We start from the raw sequence: 6,898 nt of genomic DNA, 5'->3' as shown, positions 1-6,898 counted from the left end.
ATTTTGATGGGGATTGCATTAAATCTGTATAATGCTTTAGGTAATAAGGTCATTTAACTATATTGATTCTTCTAATCCAAGAACATGGAATGTCTTTTCATTTCTTTGTATCTTCTTCAATTTCTTTTAATAGTGTCTTATAGTTTTCATTATATAGGTCCTTCACATGTTTTATTCGATTTATTCCTAGGCATTTTATTCTTTTTGTTGCAGTTGCAAAAGGAACTATTTTTTTCACTTCTTTTTCTGACACTTCGTTATTGGAATATAGGAATGCTATGGATTTTTGAACATTGATTTTTGTATCCAGAAACTTTACTGTATTTGCCTATTGTTTCTAGTAGTGTTCTTGTGGAGTATTCAGGGTTTTCTATATAGAGAATCATGTCATCCACAAATAGTGACAGTTTGACTTCTTTGTTTCCCGTTTGGATGCCTTTTATATCTTTCTCTTGTCTGATTGTACTCACTGGGGCCTCCAACATTACATTGAATAACAGTGGTGATAGTGGACAGCCTTGTCTTGTTCCTGATCTTAGAGGGAAGGTTTTTAGTCTTTCACCATTCAGTATAATGTTGACTGAGGGTTTGTCATGTATGGCCTTTATTGTGTTAAGGTGCTTTCTTTCTATACTGATTTTGTTGAGAATTTTGATCTTAAATGACTGCTGTATCTTGTCGAAGGCTTTTTCGGCATCTATTGATATGATCATATGATTCTTATTTTTTAATTTGTTTATGTGGTGTATCACATGAGTCGATTTCCATATGTTGAACCATCCCTGTAATGAAGTCCACTTGATCGTGGTGTATAATCTTTTTAATATGTTGTTGTATTCGGTTCGCTATATCTTATTTAGGATTTTTACATCTGTGTTCATGAGAGATATTGGTCTGTAATTTTCTTTTTTTGTGTGTTATCTTTACCAGGTTTTGGTATCAGAGTGATATTGGTCTCATAAAATGAGTTAGGAAGTACTGCCTCCTCTTCAATTTTTTGGAAGAGTTTGAGGAGAATTGATGTTAAATATTCTTTGAATGTATGGTAGGATTCATTAGTGAAGCCATCTGGTCCTGGACTTCTACTTTTGTGTAGGTTTTTGATGATTGTTTCAATTTCCATAATGCTGATCAGTCTATTTAGATTTTCCAGTTCTTGATTCAGTCTAGGAAGATTATATTTTTCTAAACACTGGTCCATTTCTTCTAGGTTATTAAATTAGGTGTTCTATACTTTTTCATAGTATTCTTGTATGATCCTTTGTATTTCTGTGATGTCAGTTGTAATTTCCCCTCTTTCATCTCTGATTTTGTTTATTTGTGTCCTTTCTTTTTTCTTTAGTGAATCTAGCCAGGGGTTTGTCAATTTTATTAACCTTCACAAAGAACCAGCTTTTGTTGCATTTATTTTTTCTATTTTTTTTGTTTTGTTTTGCTTTCAATTTCATTTATTTCTGCTTGAATTTAATTATTTTATTATTATGCAGACTTTAGACTTCATTTGTTCTTCCTTTCCTAGTTTTTAAAATGTAGTGTTAGGTTTTTTATTGGGCTCGTTCTTGTTTTTGGAGGTAAGCCTGTAATAATAAGAACTTTCATCATATGATTGCTTTTGCCATGTCCCAGGTTCAGGCCTGTCTTCTTAAAACAGCTCTCTTTGCATTCTTAGACCAGGGTTTTACAATCTCTTACTTGGAATCCACTGCTCCCACAAAAGCACTTGGTCTGTAGATGGATACCTAATTGATGCTGAGAGGGGAATATGAGCAAATGATGTCTTATGTGGCCCTTTTGCTGATGTTACTCTTCTCATTGGTCTACTTGACTATCAGTGCACAAATACCACATGGTCTTATTACTGTAGCATTATAATATGACAGTTCTTGATATCTGATTACTACAGTTCTTGATATCTGATAGTATAAGCTTTCCAGCTTTATTTTTGTTTAAGATTTTGCATTTCTATATAAATTCTAGAATTTTCTTGTTGATTTCCACAACAAAACTTGTTGTCATTTCTTTTGAGATTGTATTGAATCTATATATCAATTTGGGTAAAGTTAACATACTAAAGTGATGAGTTTTCTCATTCATGAGCATAGTATAGCTATCTAGTTTTTTTTTTTTTAATTTCGGCAATGTTTTATAATTTTCTGTTTTCAATTTTTAAATAACATTTTGAAATTTCTGTCTTTTTTATTTTTTAGCTTCAAACAAGAATCATCCACTTGGTGAATTTTAAAAAAAGTAATGTGTTCTTTATCTCCATTTCCCCCCACATATAATTACAGTGAGGCATCATACTATGACTAATAGTAAATTTAGAGAGGCATAATTGAAATCTTTTTACTCATGTTATTATAAATGATTGAAATTCTCCAAAATCTTAAGATAGAATTTGAAGGCTCTGAGAGAATTTTCTTATCCTAACATTTACTATTAACATCAGATTCTATACTTCTTTCTTCAATATGCTTAAATTAGGGAATAAATTTTAGCAAAATCTACTTTATCAGTTATCTCTGAAATTACCACTTAAGCAATCCCTTTAGTGTTTTGGCCAGCCTATAAAAGGAAAACCTCTGACAGTGTATTTAAGAACGTGATAGACTAGAAGAGGGTTTATCTTAGCAAAATTTTGACCTAAAGTTTAATAGTATACATTTTATATTTATTCATTATTCATAAAATTGACTCCCTGAGGGTTAATTCTTCTTAAAGATGTAAGAAGAATTAAGAATTTCATCAAGAAATGTTTAAGAGTCTCATTTCTGAAAATTTATTCAGACCAAACCCTGGTTTCGAACTTCAGTCTGATTCCTCTGAGAGTTCTATCAAACCTTGCATTTTGTTTGTTTGTTTGTTTGTTTTTGTGTTTTTTTTTTTTTTTAGCTCATCTTCTTAGTTTAATGTGCCTTGGAGTTTATGACGTGCTTATACTTATCTTGTTTGAACTTTATAACTCTGTAAGGCAGATAGCATTTACATACACAGAGGCCCCCAAAGTTCCTGCTATCGTTTCCCTCTAACTTTATATATTTGAGGTCACTTTTTAAAGAAAAATTTCCAACATTACCTGGTACAGGAATTGATTTTTAAGTTAGTGTAAAACTCAAATGGCATCTTAATTTAACAATTCAGAGTTCTTCACATTTAGTTCCCATGATTCATACAGACAGTTTTACTATAGTTCCTAGCCTATCTTTTCTATTGATTTGCCTCTGCTTGCTCCAGCTGAAAAGTCTCTCTCAACAGAAAGCCTGCATGGAATGCTAATATGAGGATTATTTCAGTAACTATTTTATTGCATTTGAAAACCCTGGACTCACGCAACTAGCCATGCAAATCATTTTAGTTTACTGATTTTTAGATAGGCTGACACAGCCTGCCTGTGTGACCAGATTATCTCTAAGAACTTTATGGGATGATAAGGACAGGAATATAGTGACAAGGTGGCTGAAATATACTTATTTATACTGTCTACCTATTTGTCCTAATTCTTCCTACTGATAGTACAGAGATTAAGTTCAATTCCTCTTGCACTTGGTAGCTCTTTAAACATTTAAAGGCAGTTGTGGCTCTTTTTCTTCAATGCCCCAAGCTTTCTCTTTTTCCAGAATAGTGTAAACTAGAACTTTACCATATTGGTCATCCTTCATAGTGTGCCATCTAGTTCACTGGTATTTTACCTAATGTTACCTACTTTATTAATACAACCTCAGATCAGACCTTGTGTGGTAGCCATTGTTGTTCATACAATAGAATATTACAGAGCAATAAAATGCATGAATTACAGTTTCTTGCATCAGAATGAGTGAATCTCGAGTGACATCAGAAGCATGGCAGAGTGAGAGATGTCCCCATATCTCTCCCCTTGAAATAACAATAAGCTGAACATCTAAAACTTAACAAATAACACCCAACCTGCACATGAGCATGTCTGAGTGAGTGATCTGTGCATAAGAGCTTCCAGAGGTCAGAACTTCAGGAGTCGGGTGGTAGATTGGGAGGAAAAATAAGCTGCTTCTTGCAGCCTGAGCTCCCTGCAGGAGGAGAGGGAGGGGAGAAGTTGTGGCCAGTTCCCTGAACAGCCCTGCCTGAGAGATCTGTGAGTTCCACACAGCAGCGAAGCCCAGGGATCAGGGCAGAAAGCAGAGCAGGGACTAACAGTAGAGTTAACAGATGGTTCTTAGCAGCCACGGTGGCTAAGCAAGAGGCTGAGATACCGAGACTAGCAGCAACCCCCACCCACCAACCCATAGGGCACCTTCCCCTCTCATATCCTCCAAAACCTAACACTGTGGAGCCCCAGAGGAATTTGAGCAAATGCTACCAAAACTGTCACTAACACTGGCAGAGACTGAGACTGAGGGTAGCGATCCTGATTGAATACTTATAAGAAAAAAAAGGCATTACTAAGTCTCAAAGCTTGGATGCCACCTACTGGAAACCAAAAGAAAAACACCTTAGCAGCAGGCTAAACAGAGACCTTTAAGTAATAAATCTTTTTTTTTTTTCTGGAAGAAAAAAAGAATACATTTCCATTAATGCTCAGGCAGAGAAATAATCCATTAAACACCATGAACAACCAAGATGACAAGACAGCTCAGAAAGAAAGAGAAAAATCTCCAGAAAATAAGTGTAAAGACATAGAAATATGAGACTTAAATGACAGAGAATTCAGGATGATACTTCTGAAAAAAAACGCAGTGAGATCCAAAATAATTCATATCAACAATTCCAGGAGTTGAAGACAACTAGATCAGCAGAATGAGTTTTGTAGCAAGGAGATTGAAACCCTTAAAAAGAACCAGATAGAACTTCTGGAGATGGAGAACACGCTAAAAGAGATGAAGAATGAAATAGCAAGCTTAGGAAACAGAGTTTACCAAATGGAGGAAAGGAACAGTAATATTGAAGACAGAAATCTAGAAATCAGAAGAAAGAAGAGAGTGAAGAATGGAAAATAAAGAGAAATACAAGAACTAACTGATAACCATCAGGAAAGGGAACATAAGAATAGTGGGTATTCCAGAAGGAGAGGAAAAGAGGAGGGGTCAAAAAGCATTTCAGACATAAATAGTTGACAAGAATTTCCCAAATCTAAGGAATGAACTGGAGCTTCGAATCCAAGAAACTAACAGAACACCCTATTATCTCAACCCAAAAAGGCCTTCTCCAAGACAAATAATATTAAAATTATCGAAAATTAATGACATAAAAAAGAATTCTCAGGGAAGCCAGGGAAAAGAAGATGGTAACCTATAAAGGAAAACCTATTCGATTATTGTTGGACCTCTTAGCACAAACCTTACAAGCAAGAAAGGAGGGGAATCAAATATTCAAACTATTAAATAAAAGGAACTACCAGCCCAGAATAATGTATCTAGCAAAGGTATCCTTCAGATATGAAGGAGAAATAAAGACATTTCCAGACATACAAAAATTGAGGGAATTCTCAAGGCAGCCAGAGAAAAGAAGACATTTCTCCAAAGAAGATATGCAGGTGGCCAATGAGCACATGAAAATATTTTCTACACCATTAATTATTACGGAAATGAGAACAGAAACCACAATCCCTCTACTGGGTATTTACCCCAAAGAATTGAAAACATGTATCTGAAAAGATATTTGCATACCAGTGTTCATAGCAGCGTTATTCACAGTGGCCAGGACAGGAAGCAACCAAAGTATCCTACAATAGATGATTGGATAAAGAAGATGTAGTACGTTTCTATAATGGAATATTACTCAGCTATAAGAAGAAATGAAATACTGCCATTTGCAACAACATGGATGGATCTTGAGATAATCATGCTAAGCAAAACAAGCCAGAAAAAGCTGAAAAGCATATGATTTCAGTTATATGTGAGATATAAATCTAAAGGCAACAAACAAACAGAGACTCATGGACAAGGACAGTAGACTAGTAGATACCAGAGGGTTGGGGGAGGCGGGAGATAGATGGGATAAAAGGGGTCAAATATGTGGTGACAGAAAGAAATCTGACTATGGGTGGCGAACACACAATGCAATATATATATGTATGCCTTACTATTGAATTGTGCACTTGGAACTTAATGGATTTTGTTAACCAGTGTCACCATAATAAATAAAAATAAAATAAATAAAATAAAAAAAACTCACAAAATTGATATGAGAATTTAAGAAAAATAAGGTATGTAAAATGTATAATAAAATTAATCTCTGTGCAAAATTTTGTATGATTCAGTATAAGATCTTATATAAAGTAATATGTTACCAAGTTCTATAGTAGTAGCAGCTAACATATATGAAGCATTTTTTGAACTGGATTCTATATCAGGAGTTTTACCAAAGATATGCTGATGAAGCCATTTAAATAATTTCTCACTGCATAAATTTTATTGGATAATACATTAAGATACATTTGGAGATGACTTTTAGTTAAAGAAAAATAATATGAAAAAAATGAATGGCCGAATCTCACAAATATGTTTAGTGAAAGAAACCAGACAGAAGAATGCATATTGTTTGATTATATGTATGTAACAGTTCAAAAAAATAGAAAAACTAAATGATTCAGGTTTGGGGATACATATTTCGGTAGTAAAGGTATAAAAAAAGATGAGGTCATGATTCTCATAGAAGTCAGGTTAATGGTTACCTTTATTGAAGAGAGAGGCAGTAGGATTCTCGGGTGCTGGTAACATTCTCTTTCATGATCTGGGTACTGGTTACATGACTGACTCTTGGTAAACCATTGAGCCATATGTTTCTGTTTGCTCACTTTTCTGTATGTGTTATTCATTACAATACAAATGTTCTTTTAAACAGTACAATATTTTGCTGCTTTAAGTCTTCCGATGCTATTTCTGTATCAGTTTCTTGAAGATCATCAGTGGGTCAGATAGTCTCA

Source organism: Pteropus alecto, unplaced genomic scaffold, assembly GCF_000325575.1.
Source record: "Pteropus alecto unplaced genomic scaffold, ASM32557v1 scaffold179, whole genome shotgun sequence".
Classification (NCBI taxonomy): Eukaryota; Metazoa; Chordata; class Mammalia; order Chiroptera; family Pteropodidae; genus Pteropus; species Pteropus alecto.
The sequence above is the reverse complement of the archived record's forward strand: the minus strand, read 5'-3'. Positions refer to the sequence as shown.